General features: G+C 43.9%; 1 protein-coding gene and 1 pseudogene across 3 annotated transcripts in view; both read left to right on the plus strand.

The window, feature by feature from the left end:
• The window catches only part of LOC146432662 (cell surface hyaluronidase CEMIP2-like), a 51,075-nt pseudogene that overhangs the window by 30,489 nt on the left and 4,159 nt on the right, over nucleotides 1-16,427 (plus strand). Inside the window, exons 19-21 of the transcript XR_014854321.1 lie at nucleotides 707-872; nucleotides 2,332-2,431; nucleotides 14,344-14,466. The product of XR_014854321.1 is annotated as a cell surface hyaluronidase CEMIP2-like (transcript). The remainder of the gene's footprint in view (nucleotides 1-706; nucleotides 873-2,331; nucleotides 2,432-14,343; nucleotides 14,467-16,427) is intronic.
• CEMIP (cell migration inducing hyaluronidase 1) overlaps nucleotides 1-16,427 on the plus strand; it is a 100,731-nt gene that overhangs the window by 24,291 nt on the left and 60,013 nt on the right. The gene's annotated exons all lie outside the window — the stretch shown is intronic.

Consider the following 16,427-nt stretch of genomic DNA (forward strand, 5'->3'; position numbering starts at 1 on the left):
GCACTGGAATTTCACATGGTGGAAAGCAGGGGTGCATTGTGCCTTCAGCCTTAAATCTAATGTTTGCCACATGAATTTCCCTTTGCTTGCGTGTTGGCAGGGCAGAAAAAGCACACAGGTGGAGTGTGGTTTTGTAATTACCCTGTGTAGTTGAGCTACAGGTCAGAGGCATCTGCTGGTCCCTGCAAGCAGAGCTTTGCTGAAGCCTGTGGTATTTAGTGTATAAAGTCATATAATCAGGTCATCGAGTTTTAGCCCCCAGAATTTCAGCCTAGTCTGCTACTTGAGAGCAAAGATGTGGATTCTATTAGATAACTGGACCTAATCCAAAACCCATTGAAATAACTTCAGTTTTCTGTATTTTCAATGGAATAAGCCTGTTTTTAAAGTGCAGTTATTTGAATTCATAAAAAAAAGAGTTTGTGATGCTTCCTTGATTACCCTTCTCCCTAAAGATTTTGAATAGTGAACATTTTTATGGCACTGTACAACTCATATCTCACTTCAGGGTGTCCCCATGGATGGCTGCAGATGCTATTTCTGGTTTACCTTTTTATTTGAACTGGAAACATTTCCGTGACTTTCCAAATGTTCTGAACTCTTCGTTGGCAAAAACCATTTACAGGCAACGATGATCAAATGCACATGTTATGGCTGAGCCTGGCTGGCTTAATGGATGTGTTTGTCATTTTCCTTTCGCCCTCAGCTTTATATGCAGGCCAGATGCCCTGAGAACCTGCCCTTGTGCTTTGCCAGAGCAGCATTCCTTTCCCACCCCATGGAGCCAAGTTCCAGCTGTACCAGCCTGGCGTCATGCTCGAGCAGGATTATATCATCCAGGGGGATGGCAGAGCACCTGGGGATGTCATCCTGTAGCCCTCAACTTCAACAGGTACTGCCCTATGTTGATAGAAAATGTTTTGTTTTCTAAAGATCTGGAGCTTTATCATTTTCCCAAATTATTCACAAGTGACTTTTTGAAGGTCTCAGCAATTTCTTAGAATGTGGAAGCAAAGTTTTAAATGTTGACAATTAGTGATGCAAAGAGATGCTTCTGCTTTCACTCTGTTTCAGCTTTTTTGATGTGCAGAGAGGCTTCTCTTTCCAGAAAGTTTTGAAACAGAATCCAAATAAGTCCTGGCCTGCTGTCCCTGAAATCCCTCCAGAAGAGCTTTGGCTCTGGTTCGTTTATTTGTACTTGTTGCTGCACACATAATTTATCTCCCATATATATAAAGTGCAGAAATACATCAGAATGTGCACAAAACTTTGCATCTTCTGTAATCCAAACAGCACTGGAATCATTGCTCCTTTCAAACTAAACTTTTAAAATCTTAGGTCTCAGCACAGCAGAATTGCAGGCTGTGCTGTATTTATTTCCCACATTTTCTTAGTGTTGAATAAAGACAGAGTTTATCCATTTTAGATGCTACTTTTCCCCCTTGCAATCTTCTTCATTTTGCATGATTTCATTTATGGTTTTTAACGAAAATTTAGTGAAAATTCTTGTGCTTTGCACTGGTTCCCCTGTTAGCAGAGAGTCCCCAACCCAGTCAGCTCAGCAGGAGTGGCATTGCCATGGTTTGCAGAGAGGAGAAGCTGCAAGGGATGAACACCACAAGAAAGCCTGGCCACCACCTTGGGCTCTGCAGCTTGCCTGAGCCCTCAGTCATTGTTAAAAACACATTAGGGTGAAAGAACAGAGGTCTGCAAGTGAAACCTCAGCTGATTACACACAACACAGGCTCAGGTTTCCAAAGCAGGTTTGGGATTGCTGGCATGAAAGAAGGCAAAGGCGCTTGAGGACGTGAAGCTGCATGTTCTGCTGGTAAACCTGGAGGGTTCCCAAGTCCCTACAGTATTGTCTTCCCAACCCCACATCCATCTGCTTCTCCTCCAGCACAGTGTCCCTGCTGTGGCTTTAGGGTGGGATAGTTTTGGCCAAAGCTTGAGCTCTATTTAGTTCTCCCGAACTTTGGAGCTGAAAAAATCTAAAAATTCTGTCCTTTGATGCCATGATGAAGTCCCATGGGAATGCACCCCAGAAGGGCAGTGTTTCCTCTTTATAAAGGTCCATTCCAGCCAGCAACACACACCTGGGCCTCTTGATTGAAAGATGCAGTGGCTGTAGGGCCATGGTTGGGTGGCTACATGGTCAGTGTTCAGACATCCTGTCACAGGGGAATTATCAGAATTAAATCACTGCTTTCTGTATTAATATATCTTTGTGCACTTTAAGGAAGAGGAAAACCTATTAGTTGCTCGTGAACAATCTGATCTTTGCAATTACTGTCTGTCTTAAAATGGTGAGCTCTCTCCTTGCAATTGCAGAGCTAAATCTTCTGCCAAGTCACTGGTGGCCAACTTGCCAAAGCTTTGGCCCACAATCTTCAAGCATAGATTTAAATTTGAAGGGAGCACCAGGGCTTTGGTAAAGCTCAGCCTGAAGTTTAACTCTCCTTCAAGCATCAATTTAACTACATTTTACTATTGAAAACCACAATGTGGTTGTGGCTCCCTTTGCCTTGTATGAAAGCAGTTATTTGAACTGGGCAAATGTTTGCAGTGTTTTCTGATCCAGAAACAGCTGGCAAGGTATCTGTTTTGAAGAATTATAACAAAGAAATATACTGTAACAAAGGAAAACCACAGTTTTACTTTATTTCGTTTAGAGCATCTTGCTAAGAAATAATTGGGAGTGAATTGTGTGGCTGCTCTGTCTCCACCTCAAGTATGTTGGATGCTCACTCATATGAGACTTAAGGCTGATGCAACAGTGAAATCTCCAGACTGCATGGAAAAACATGGAGAAATGAGATTCTCATGGAAGGGTGAAGGAATTGAGACGAAAAAGAGGTTTTAGGAGTTTGAAGGAAAATAAGTGCCTGCCTAAGCAATTTCATGTATGACCTTTACTAAGCCTTGTATTCCAGTGATTTCTGGAATGAAAGAAATCTCAGATTGTGAAGCCCAGAGTAATCAGAGACAGAAAAACAGGGAAGACTTTTACCTGTCTCAAGTGGCTTTATGTTATATTTGTTCTTTTTAAATTCAAGATACTGAATAATCTCCAAAAAATGAGCTCTGAATATCGTAACATCTGTGCCAAACACATGCTGCAAACCTAATAATGTCTGGATGAATTTTAATAGCAATCTTCTAGGATTAATAATTTCAGAAATAACCTCAGTGAATGGTTAAACTGTTTTCAGTCTTGTCATTGTGAGCTGATGGATGAATATATCCGGATGCTACCTTTGCAGGCTGCCCTTGCTTCTGGAGTGATCTGCTCTGTGCTGGCTGAAGGAAGGTCAGAGGGGAAATAAAGAATTTGACAGGGAGATGTGTACCAGGATTTGGATTTCTCAGGAAGTCAGGCACAGCATTAATGTAGAATACTTGCATGATTAACACTTTCCCTGCCTCTGAGGCACGGCAGAAAGACCCAGCGGAACTCATGCCAGTCCAGACATCTGTTAGAAGGCTGGAACGCCCAGATTCCTGGGGTGGGCAGGAGCTGGTGGGGATGAATTCACATGACTCAGCTGAAATTGGCAGCGCTGTGAGCTGAGAATCTTGTCCAGTGAGTTCAGAGGCACCGCTGGGGTGGATTTGCTCAGTGAAGGAGGACACCAGTCACAGCACAGCCACCCAGCAGATCTTTATCTTTCTATCCTGCTTCCTTTCTTTCTATCTTGCTGCAGTACTTGTGCCTTCCTCCCACTGACCCAAACCATGTTTAGAGTAATCCTTCAGTTTTGTTGCTTTCATCAAGCTGTGTGGCTGAAGCAAACAGAATTCCTGTGTCTCCATGTGCTGCAAAGGGATGTTCCATTCCTGCCAGCATTGCTCCCAGGGAGAGATGGACTGGCTTGTCATGGGATCTGTGTCTCCCACTGACTGATGGGCAAACATAAAGCCATGATGGAGACCTGCAGGTTGTGTTTTCAGGCTGCTGGGGAACATTGCAGGCTCAGCAGAAATGCCTGATGAAGCGACAGATAAGAGTTGTCTGTCTAATTAATGCCTGGGAGTTTCCCTGCCAGGATGAGCAGGAAGAAGGCTATTGATGCTTCTGGAGAGGGATAGTGCAGGGCAAGGAACTTCTGAAGGCTTTGGCAAGTGAACAGGAGAGCACAGGCTGGAATTTTAATGCCAAGGAATGAAGTGTGTTCCAGAGTCAGTCCAGATCTGCTGAGGGTTTCTTTCAGGGCAGAAAAAAGCGTGCAACACCTTTATGAACTCTCAGATCCCTTCTCCATTGGTTTTGTCTCTTTGCTGGAGTGGTTTCCATGACCTTCACCCCCTCCAAGCTGTTTGTACTTTTTCTTTCCTTTCCTTTCCTTCTGTTTTGGGTTTCTCTGTTTGGGGGGTGGTGTGGCTGTGGGGTTTTGGGAGTTGTTTTTTAGGGGGATGTTTTTCTGGTACTTTTTTTTTTTCTGCTTCACAGAAGTCTGAGGATTATCTGTAAGACTTAGTTAAGGGCTTTCCTCAAAATTATTGTCCTGAAGCACAAAGGTCCACAGAGAATCTCAGGCTTGTTAAAAGATGGAGGAGAGGCTGGAAAACATTATTTGGTTGTGAGTAAATGCCTTCTTTTGGGTGCTGGAGAGCAGTACAAAGATTGGCACTTCATACAGCAATCAAAGTCAGAAATTTAATCCTCCAATTTAATGACCCAGGCTTTGTGCCTGAGCAAATTTTCTAATCACAGAAGCAGCAAAGGCAAATACTATTATCAAAGGCACAGGGCTGTTCAGTAAGTCAGCCAGGCTTCTTGGTGCTATCAGCACATCTAAAGATAAGAATTATATCTCCTCCAAGCACATATCTGAAGTGTAGTGTAATAAGTCATGTTGTTGAAGCAGCCTGAAAGCAGTGGCAGTTAGATTAAGCATTCCTTGCTTTTAATGGGAGCAGGGAAATACCTCTGTACTTGGTCTGCTGAGGCTCAGAGGGAAGGGTTTTCCCTTGCTAGGGCTCTCTGGTTTGACAGGGAGAATTCAGGGAAATGTGCCTAGAGTGGTACAGTGAGGCTCATCATATTGGTGTTCTCTGGTGCCTTTGAGGCAGGAGTTTGATCCTTATGAGAGTCTTCTAAAAAACAATTAGGGAGGGGAGGTCCAAATTTCTTGTCAACAGCAAACAAAAGGGGAGATGCCCATGTGAGCTCAGGCACATGTTCTGTCTTTCCCCTGCTGGGGTGTTTGTGTGTTTGGGCACAGGTTCACTGCTCAACTCCTCTATTTCAAGGGCTGCACACCTGTGCTGGGGCTTGTTATCATGTTCACCAGTGAATAACCTTAATTATCTGAAAATTCAAGAGCCCAGGATGAGCTTGTGTCTGAACTTTTCTTTAAAAATCCTGGACCCTTTTGACCTGGGGTGACACAGGCTGCAACCCATCCAAAGGTGGAGATTTCAGTGCAGGGAAACTCACACAGCCCAAGCCTGCACTGAGGCTCTGGGGGACTCATTATATCTGTGTTTGCTAAGGTTGTGTAGGTAGATTTTTTCCTGTGGCTCCTTATTCAATGCCAGTCTGATTCATACTTTCAGCTACTTGTCATTTTTGCGATTAAATTCCTCAGTGGTGATAAGGCCTGGAGAAAAACAAAGATAACAAGACAAGGCTAGAATGTGCTTGTTGCAGTCTTGCCCAGTTTGGAGATATTTTCTAAATTGTTTCTCTTTCACATTCGTTCCCAATGAGCTTTCCCTCTTGCTTCCCAGGTTGATAAATGCTCAGGAAGGCATAATTAGTATTTCAGAGTGGAGCTCACAGTCTAAGGCTGTGAATGCTTTCTTGTTCTTGTACATGCATGAGTTCTGACCCCTCCAGCCCCTAGATCTGGATGCAATACAAGGAACACCACCACTATTTCCAATAATAATAATAAGGAAAGTGCTACTTGAGTTTCATAGCCTGCTCCTCCTGATAACGTCTGTGATTCAGAGTTAATCATCCACACAACACAGAAGTCAGCAGATATATTTCAATTCCCTTCTGTCTATTTAAATCCCTTAAATTACCCACAGATCAGCCCATGAATGAAAGCCACAAGATACGTATTTTTTTTTAATAATTGGAAAGAAGCTAAAACATTTGCCAGAGCACCAGGTTGCAGATTGCACCACTCAGTACAGGTGGGTGAAGCCAGTGCTGGCATTGCTGTGTCTGAGCAATCCTAAAACCCTAAAATCTTTGCTCCTCCCCTGCTCCCTTGCTGCTCTCTGTCCTCTGCAGCTGGGATTAACTCTGAGGAGACACATCCTTCCTGAGATGATTGCTTTACAGCAGGAATTAGGACAATCTGAGCATCAGACTGTCCCCAGATGGCAAACCAAGCTGCTCGTCACTTTGCAGCCTGGCATGTGAAATCTGAGGGTTTTTCCCTAATTTTGCCCTTCTCCTGGCCCAGGGAGTGAGGTTTGGGTGTGTTGAGGGATCTGCTGACCTGATGTGCATCCAAGACACAGCAGCAGGAAAACACAAAATACACAATAGTCAGTGACAGAGAATTGGGAAAGACATTTCAAAGATAGAAATTGAATTGGGATGTGATTCCTCCATGACAACATGTAGGGTGGGAAAAAAGATGATAAGATGATGTACTGTATTTAAATGCAGGAAGTTCTTATTTTTGCTTGAATACATTTGTCTGCAAGCCAAATGCTGTCTGAGTCAGACCTTGGTTTCATGAGGATCAGCAGATCTGTACCTCAGGGCAGGATCCCTCCTGTAATTTGTTGAGCTTCACAAACGCAAAAAAAAATTCTTTTTGCCTTAGGAGATGTGGATAAAAAGTTTTAATTTATATGAAGATATGGCCTATGCTTTTGAAATTTTAATGGCATTTCCTAAATAACATTATTTAGGAAAGGCGTTCAAATCCCAATATATATGACTCTAGTTAGCTAAACACACACCTGACTTGTAACTATCCCTGCAACAAGCAGTCCTCCAGCAGAGTCTGTCCTCAATGCAAGGTCCTGAAAAAAATGCCTGGATGTTCACCCAATAGCCATGTTTGCCATTGTGGGGGGATTGGGTGTGTTTACTGGACTTGAGTTAGAGACAGGAAACTTAAAAAAAAAATCTGAAAAAGGAATGAGTGACAGCTGCAGGGAGCTGGTGGGGAATGGGGGGTCCAAGGAAACCAACTTGAACTGGGAGAAAGTGGCAGAGATGTGGTCAAATCCTTTGCAGCCCTTTCTCTGCTCTTCTCAGCACCTGTGGGCTGTGTGGGTATTTCTGCTCCTCTTCCCCCACCAGTGATGCTGACTGAAGATGAGGTGAGCTGTCCTGAAAGCAGGTTTTGTGCCAGAGGACATTCAGCCAAGTGCTGGTCAAGTTGTTGTGAGAAATTTTTTGAGAGAAAAAGCAGCTGTATCCTGACTGAGAGCAAGAAACCTTGACCTGCTGTGATTTATTCTTGGGATGGGTTGGAGGCTGAATGGGGGCTATGCATTTTTTTGTCCTTTGAAGTTTAAAATTCAGTCTGTGAGAGGCAAACTTACCAAAGCAACATGTGGGGATTTCTGCTTGGTTCCCATATTATGAACAGGAAACTTTTAAATTCCCAGTTCTCTCACTCCCTTTGAAAGTTCAGCTCACGTAGATGTTGACCAAAATGTCAGAGGGGTTGTTTTTAAATAGGAGGAATAACAGTTGGGGGAGACTGACTCACTGCATGGAACTCTCTTGTTTTTTCAAGCCCAAGGAAAAAATATGTAATTTTTAGTTGTACTCCATGGCATTCCCTCGTTAGCTTACCCCAGATTTTCATCAGTGAGGTCAGGGTTTGGACTGTGCCCTTCCATGTCCATCAGCTGTGTGACACACCGTGTCAATAAACACAGTAGAGCTCTTTTCTAGAAAAACATTCATCAGCCTAGAGGTTCCCTTTGCTAAAATACAGGCAGGATTGACATCCAGCACAACCAGAAAACCCAGCACGAGATGACACCCATTTGCCCAGGACTCATCCTCCACCTGATGCAACCAATATTGTGTATTGCTCACAATATTGAACAAGTGCTGTTCATCCTCTCCCAGGCAGTCAGAGCCCCAGACATGCATTTTTTTCGGTGTTTATTCCAGCCAAATCTCATCTCCAAGTTACGTGACTCGCTCTACATCCCACCCCTCACAAAAGGCTCCCCTCCTTTGCCTGCTTGACCACATTTCTCTGAGAGTCTTTGCTGCTGAGAGTTCAGGGTTGAACTGGAGGGGCTGTTCTGAGGGCTGTAAATGAGGTATGGATGTGTGTACGTGCAGATCTCTATCTCCCACATGTTCCAGAACAGGAAACCTCTTGCCTGCTTTTTTGCCTTTCCCTTGTCCTTTTTATGCTTTTGCTTATCCCGGGAAGCCTGCTCATTGCCAAGACATAAGAACACTTTTTTAACACTTTGTCTGATGTTTTTGCTTCACCTGAAAGAGCCAGAACTGCAAATGCCAATATCCTGGTGAAAAAAACCAAAAAAACCCCAAAGACGTCTTGGGTTTGTTTCATCCAGCCATTTCCAAAAGAAAACAAGAAGGCTAAAGGCAGTGGTAAAAACATGAAGTGCACTGGGGATTGATGAATGACAGTAACAGAGGGGCAGAAGTGTCAGGTTTTATACATTCTGGTGTCAGCAGATTCTCAAAAATTTTCAAAGCAATGTTTGAAATGGTTAGGACCCACTGAACACTGGCTTTTTGCTGGTGTATATTTAGTTTTTCTTTTCCAAAGAACATTTTTTTCTGGTAAAAACACATGAAAAAATTTGGCTTGACTGAGAACAAGAATAAAAAAAAAGAAAGAAGAATGTTCCTTATTTATAAAATGAAATGAACTTTTTCTCTGGAAAAGGTTGTGAACACAATTACTTACTTTTGGGGTGCAAATACCTTAAATAGCTCAAGTTAGTTTTCTACACATATTCGTATGACTGTCATTTAATCTGGAAAGTTAGACTTTCTACCTGAAAATATTTTCACTTGTTCCTCTTGCTAGAAACTCCTAAGAATGAAAATAGAAGACTAAGAAAAGCTCCTGTGTATTGCTAGATTGGCATTTTGTTTATCAGGTCTGACTTCTACCCCTTGTGGTTTAAGTGAGTTTGTCTCCTTTGTGTTCGTCTTTAATCACAAGAGCATCTAAAGCTACATATGTTCCCCCAGTCCTGAGGTAGGGCTCTGAAATGACTTTGAATTCATCATTTGGGATCTACCATAAACTCAGTGTTTTCATTTCTTGCCTGTGCTGTGTGTGCCACAAGTCACCAGGCACTTGTGGAATTCCTGATGTGCCAAGTGGTGAAACATAGAATTTTCATAAGATGCTTAGGTTGCTTCAAATTTTTCTTATTCTGCCCACAAATGTTCACCCCAGAATGGTAAATAATACAGAATTGAGAGGTTTAAGCAGGGAAATAAGGCAGAACCCCTAGTTTATTGACCACCCTGAAGGAGAGGAAGGCTTCCCATGCTTGGGGCAGCCAGGAGGTCCTCGGTGGCCAAGGCAGTGGCTGAGGAAGATGCACACACATCTGTTTCCCTTTGAGCTCCATGTCCCAGGCAGCCCATGCCTGATTACTGCTTCTTGCCTGAGGCTGCATCTCTCTCTCAGTTTTGGCAATGGCTGAGCACAGGCATCTCACCTATCCCCTGCAGGGCAGAGTCACAGGAACCATCCTTCAGCTGTGCTGACTTCTCTTCCTTGGCTTCTCCTGGAGCCCAGCTCAGCCACACCCACAGGTATTTTGGGTGTTTACAGTGGGTTTTGTACAAGCTGATGAGACAGAACTGAAGTACAGAACTAAATAGGAAGCTGTTAAACACCACTGATGTAAAGAGAAAACAACCCACTTACTCTTTCCAATATTTACACAGAGAATAACTTCTAATACCTTCCCTTCTCACAGCTCTTCCCAAGCCCTTTGTTGTGGCAAAGTACTTATTTCCATCTCTTCCTCCACAAACCCCAATATAGGTGCTTTACATTTCATCTTTTCAGTCCTGGTGCAATTTATTTCATTACTTCACTTAGCCTTCTCCTGTGCACACTGTACTGTAGCACTCCTATTCCCAAATGACCTGGCCACTCAAGATGGTCACATCTGTGGTTTTTTATGGTTTTTTTTAATTTTTTTTTTTTTAATTCTTTCACCCTCTGCTTTCCTTTTCTGATGCCTTTCTCATTCCTCAGGGAGGTGGCAGGCAGTGCAGTACAGCACCAAAGCTGGCTCCCAGCATCTGGGGTAGTGATAAGCTCTTTTTGTGATGGTGACTTCGGGGGGTGAAATGTGCTAACGCAATGCAAATCACCCTTATGAAACAGCCAAATGTCTTGGGACTCCATCCTAAAAATATTCCACGAATACAGCTCTGCTGCATTTCTTTCATTTCCTCTAGTCAGAGGCCAGATCATCTGAAAATATATCCCTTGTCGAGCTGTCCTGTGTTATGACACAGCTGGAGTTGGTTAAAATCTAGAGGGCAGCATCTGGCTTAAGCTGATGGGTCTTTGTGTGGCTTTGATTTATTATTCTAGAACAGCCTGTCCCCTCTTCCATCCTGTAGATAGCTTTGTTTTGTTTTAATGAAAAAACAGAACAAGGCCGAAATAGCTTTGCTTTATTGCTCTCTGTGTGTAAAGAGAAGTAAAGGTCCAGGCATGCAGATCCCCTGATTTCACCAAATTGAAGTGTTTTCCCCTCATTTACTGCTCTGCAGGCAGGGATGGGTGATGGGTTACCTGAAGGAACCCTTTGGAGAAACTTTGACTTCCTGAGCTTTGTAGAACGCAGAGAGAAAGATGATGAAGGTGTTGCTTTCTTTCTGAAAGCCAAACCTATATTTTCCATTTTAACCAGGATTCCAGGTGTTTCAAAGAATACCTTTAAACCCTGGAAGGCTTTGGTGACACAAGGAAAGCAAACCATGGTTCAGGCATCTTGGTGTTACCTGCTGAGCCACTTAAGAGGGGAGGAAGGAGAAAAAACCCAAAGACCTAATTATCTTTGTGTTCAGCTTTTCTTTTCAAGTGTAAACTTGTGGATTTCTGCTTTGCACAGCACAAGTGCATCCCACAGACAGGAAGGGGTGTTGGGGTATTTTGTGGAAGATCCTTTTGAATCAGTATAAGAATTGTACTATAGCTGCAGCTTTGGCTCTAAGGCTTGTACTGGAGGTTTTTATTTTGGAGACTTTTTCTCTGAAAGAGGGTGGCAGTGGGAATCACAGGATGAAGGAAAGCCATAGGGGCAATTTTTTTTTGTAAATGCATATGCTGAAATTTGGGGAAACAGGAGTTAAAAGATGATTTAACTTTATCCTTAGTTATTCTAAACTGACATTGACGAAACAGCCAGGGAGAGGGAGATTTTAATGGAAACCATAATAATAAACTTTGCTGTAAAGTGGAGGAAGCAGGTCTCTTTAGACTGTGGCTCTGGTTCAAGCTGGAGATTACTTTCTAATTCCTGAATCTGTGCCCCTGGTGAAATGTCTGCTGGATGCTGCTTCCCTCTCCTGCAGCAGCTCTGGATGAACCAGCTGCCCCAGGAGACACGAGTGGGTATGTGACTGGCTGTACCTCAGCCTTATGGGGCAAGGAAGAGAAAATCCCTGGTTTTAAGCCATGCTGGCACCTGACTCAAAGTCCTCTGAGGTCAGCCGGAGTGCCTGGATCAGACCTTGGTAATAAGCAGCCCTTGTTTCCAGACAAAGCAAAAAAAATCTGATTTTCTTTGGCTTTGAGGATTTGCTGTGTTTTTCTAAGCAGAAAGAGAACCTCAAAGGACATTTCTTTGTTTTCCCCTCAAGACTGTACTCTTGGCTGCAGACCATCTCTCCTGTACTCAAGCCCTCAAGTTCATTTTTTCCCTTTGCCCCTGCCTGCCCTTTGTGCCGACAGAGGAGCCTTGCTGTGTGTCACCCTCTGCTATCCCAGGGCAGCCTGGCTTTTCCAGGTGGTGGCAGATATCCACCAGAGAGGGACAGGGACAGTGCCCTGTGTCCAGCCCTGCCTTGCCATTCTCTCCTGGGCCAGCAATCCCCATGGGACTGGAGAGAAACTCTTCTAGCTCAACAGAGTTTTGGGGTGAGCCTTGCTGTGCCCTGGGTGGGCAGTGATTCCTTGGGGTCTTTCTCTTACCCCAGCATGTCCTTTGTCTCTCTCATAGTTAAAATCCAGGTCTGTCCACCTTGCATGCTCTCTTCACTGATTTCAGGTCAGAATGGGTTTCCAGGCTGTGTCTGTATTCAAGCAGGGATTTGCAGTGCTGCTCACAAAAGGGCTGATTTCTTGGCTGGGCTCAGCTCCTCGTGCATCCCTGCTGCTTACACTGCTGCAGGTGTGGGCATGGTGTAAATATTTGTTTAAACTCACTGTGCCCCAAAGGGCCATGAAAAAGGGCTCTCTCATGACCAACACTGAGACAGTTTGTGATGTTTCAACCTCCTCATGTTCCCATAAAAAGAGATTTCTGAGATAATCACATTCTAAAAATCAGATGTTGTGAAAAAAGGAGAGCACCAAAGCACATATTTTATTTTGGAGGTACAAAGACTGTCCTAAAACTCTTGCACTGTCTTTGTGAGACTTTAGGACACCTTTGGTTAAAAAAACATATTACGAAACTCTGTTTCTCACTCAGCTAAAATAGTTAGGCAGGAAAAAAGTGTTTTGTGGTTTAACCATGAGTCCCATGATGCTTCACCTGACTAGGCAGCTACTTCAGGAATCAATCCACAAATGCCAGATTTGAAAATAAGATGGGATATATTTATTCATTCAACCATAACCCATGAGCAATCCAACCCCAGAATGCTTTCCCTGCTAACCAGGCTCCTTGGTGATGGCCAGGTCTCTCTCATCACAGGAATTGTGAAACACCAATCTGGTAATTAATCCTCCTTTAAAAAAAAAAAAAAAAAGTAATAAAAAAAGGCTGCCCAAGTTCTATAAACAGATTGTTTACTACTAAATAGCAGGAAAAATGGTCACACGTGTGGGTCTGTGGGGGAAGAGCCATGAGCTGCCAGCAGCCATCTGGACCTGGGACAGGCAGACTGATGGGTTTAACCTAACTGAATTCTGGCAGTATCAGCGTTTTGGTTCTCTGTTTAGTTCAGCAGTTATGTTTTTAGCCTTTCAGAGTACAGAAGTTAGGGGATTGGCTTTTTTTTCTTTTCCTGTTGTTGTTTTTTAGACTATTTCATAATGAGTGGGAATGTTTCCCCTTCTTTTTTTAACCCCACATGCTGGATGCTTGGAAAGGAACCAAGCTTACTCATTCTTTCTTCCAGACAAATAGAAACAAATATTTAGTTTTAAAAGAAATAGAACGAAGAATCCCTACAAAGCTCATGCATCTTTTTGATCCCAGAGCTGGACTGAGCTGTTTATATAATTTCCTCAGCTTGAATTGCAGCATGGGCAGGATTGAATGGATTAAAATCATGGAGCACATGTGGCCTGGGCACCCCTGGAGCTGTGGCCCCAAGTCCTTTAAAAGGGTGGCAGCTGCCCAACACCCCATGTCCATGTCCAGCTCCCTGTGTCCATGTCCCAGTGCCCCATATCCATGTCCGGCACCTCATGTCCATGTCACAGCACCCCAAGTCCCACTGCCAGGCATTTGGGGCTCCCCAGGTACCAACCCTGGTGGGTCAAACAGCCCCTGATGTTGCACAATGTGCATGCAGCCGTGTAAGGAGGAGCTGTAGGGAATTCCCAAGGTGAATCTGCCCAGCATCCTGTAACCCGTGTGGAGGGAAGGGTTTTTGTTCTGGTTTTCTGCTTCAAATGTTGCCTCAAAGAAAATGCTCAACCAGAAGCATGTGGGTGCACATTCATGGCACCTCTCCCCACCATTTCTTTCTTTTAAACCAGAACAAAAGGGCTCTTGGGAGGGCTTATTTTGGATTAGCTTTGAATTCCAAAGTACAGCATTGCTGCTGTGTTTCAAAGTGGGAAGTAATTCTGGTTAACAGGAATATCTGGAAAACTAGAGCCAGCTTTTCCTCTCATTTACTGTAAATTCACCCCACTCTAAATCCTGCAGAAATGTTTCAGGCTAGTACAGATCTGAACTTGATTTTATAGCCAGGCAAAACATATGAAATCCATCCTCAGCTTGCTTCTAGCCAGAGTGTTTATCAGAGGGTCCTTCAAACTGCATTGCAATGACCCTTTCATAAATACTGTCCTAAGAATGAACATTTAAATGTGAATCAGGATCACAGTTTGAGTAAAGGATTCTTGCTTTTGGGATCATGTATGTACAGGCATTGATACCCAGTGTAATTTGGCTGATGAAAGTGAGTTAACAAGCCAATTTTTAAAGTTGTCTCTGGTGCAATTGCAGGTTGCTATCACCAGCACACCCTCAGTTGGGTATATAAGGATCCAGATCCAATCCCTTGGCAGGGCAGACAGACAAAACCACTCGACATCTGCATTCATTGAGGTATTTTGTGTTTTACTGCATTTGAACTAGTGGTTAAACAGGGGAAACTTTATCTCCAAGGAAGGTTACTGCAGAATCTTGATGAGCCTTGGCAGAAGGAAATGGGAAGTTCCCTTGGAAGAGGCAAGTGCATTGTTCTCCCTTACAATTAACTCAGTTAAAGTCACTGGGAGTTCGTATTCTATTCAAATAAGGATTTGAGCTCTTAGGGGGAAAAAAAAGGCCTTTTATCACCTCAGAAGAAGAATTAACACCACTGCTCTAATGCAGAGGAAGGGGAGGAAAAAGCAAACCAGAAGCCATTGTTTACAAAGGATGCAGGGGAAAAAACAAATTTGTTTTTCTGATTTTCTCTGCTGGCATTGCACTAAAAGATAAAAATAACTATATTTCACTACTGAAGAGGTCTGGAGCTGTCAGGCTGTCCCTGCACATGCCTTATATGTCTGTCTGAACAGAGAAGGGTGACTGAAATCATTCTTGCAAGGACACTGCCCAGGCTTACATGCCTGCGTGCTACTAAATTATAATTAATGCTAACAAATGCCAAGCAAAGCTGGTACAGCATCCTTCAGGAATACAAGCAGCCAAGATTCCTTGCTACTGCACTGGCTGCGTCGTCAAAAATTTATTCAAAGCCATTAGCTAGCAGGTGTTCCTCGAGGCAGCATGGTCTGGGGAAGCACAGTGTGTGCAGCACTCGTGGGGCAGGTGGAGTATCCTCAAAGCTTCTCTGTCTTTTTTAAGGATTTAATGCAAACTGGAGGCTTTCTAAGGAAGTTTTAATTTGAACACATGTATTCCTAGCTAAAGATAAAGGTTAATGCCTAAAGGAGGATTCTTACCCTGAATCTTAACAGGCGCGGAAAATTTGGAAAATGAAGAAGGGCATGTTTTGTTCTTGTTTTGCTGAATGAAATGCAAAAGTCAGAGATGTTCTACATTTCTGATCCAAGCTTCCCTGAGGGCTGAGGGAGCTGGCTGAGGTGTGATGTGCCCCAGGTCCCAGAGGGCTGTGTGCTGCTCCTCGAGGGGTTTGCAGTGTGCAGATGGGACAGGACAGGACAGGACACACATCAGAGCTGCTTCCTGGGCTCACATGGTGGTCTGTTTGCAGGGGTCGTTGCTCTCTGCTGTTCTTGCATCCAGACTTGCACACACTTCCCACCCTTAGGAGTGTGGGACAGACAGGACAGGCAGATTTTGTCTGTCTTTGCTTCCCCCACTCCCCTGTGCCACCCATGGCCTGGACATTCATGTTTTCCTTACCCTTGACCCCACATTGCATTCAGCATCCTCTGACATCTTGCAGAAGCCACTTTTTAATACTTGGCTCCCACATTCAGTCTGGCCTTATATCCCCTGGAGACATGCATGTCTCAGATGGATGGGATGTGAACTTCCTGGAGCCTGCAGGCTTTGGAAGGCTCTGTACATTGCAATCTCATGTATCCTGGGTTCAGTGTTGTCCCAGCCTGACCTTGCTGTGCTGCTGCTCTCCTTGGTGGAGGTTGTGTTCCCCAGGATTCTGGGAGGTCACACCAGTGATCCTCAGAGAGCTTTTGGCTTTTTAAAGTAAATACTGTGGCACATCTCGAGGTGTGTAACCTGGGGAAGGAGCTCTTGCTGTAGGAAGGGAGAAGAGCAGGAGCCACTTCTGCTGCAGCTTCTCTGAGGCACTGGAATAGGCCTACCGAGAAGGAATGGTTGGGTTTGGATATTTACATTTTCAGGGAAAACAAAAAAAGTGCATATGTCACTTCTATTCACCATCTGCTGTCTCAGCACCTCTCCCCTGCTCCATGGTCAGATTTGCTTTGCCCAGTGACAGTAAATTCCCCCACATGAAAGGAAAATGTATTAGGGCTGAACTAAGCATTTTACTCTCAGGATTCTTGGCTTCCTAAATGTGTCTTGCTAATCCACAGAAGATGTGATGAGCTCATTGCTCACGGTTTTAT

The sequence above is a fragment of the Lichenostomus cassidix genome, chromosome 10 (assembly GCF_008360975.1).
Source record: "Lichenostomus cassidix isolate B80296 chromosome 10, HeHo_3.0, whole genome shotgun sequence".
Classification (NCBI taxonomy): Eukaryota; Metazoa; Chordata; class Aves; order Passeriformes; family Meliphagidae; genus Lichenostomus; species Lichenostomus cassidix.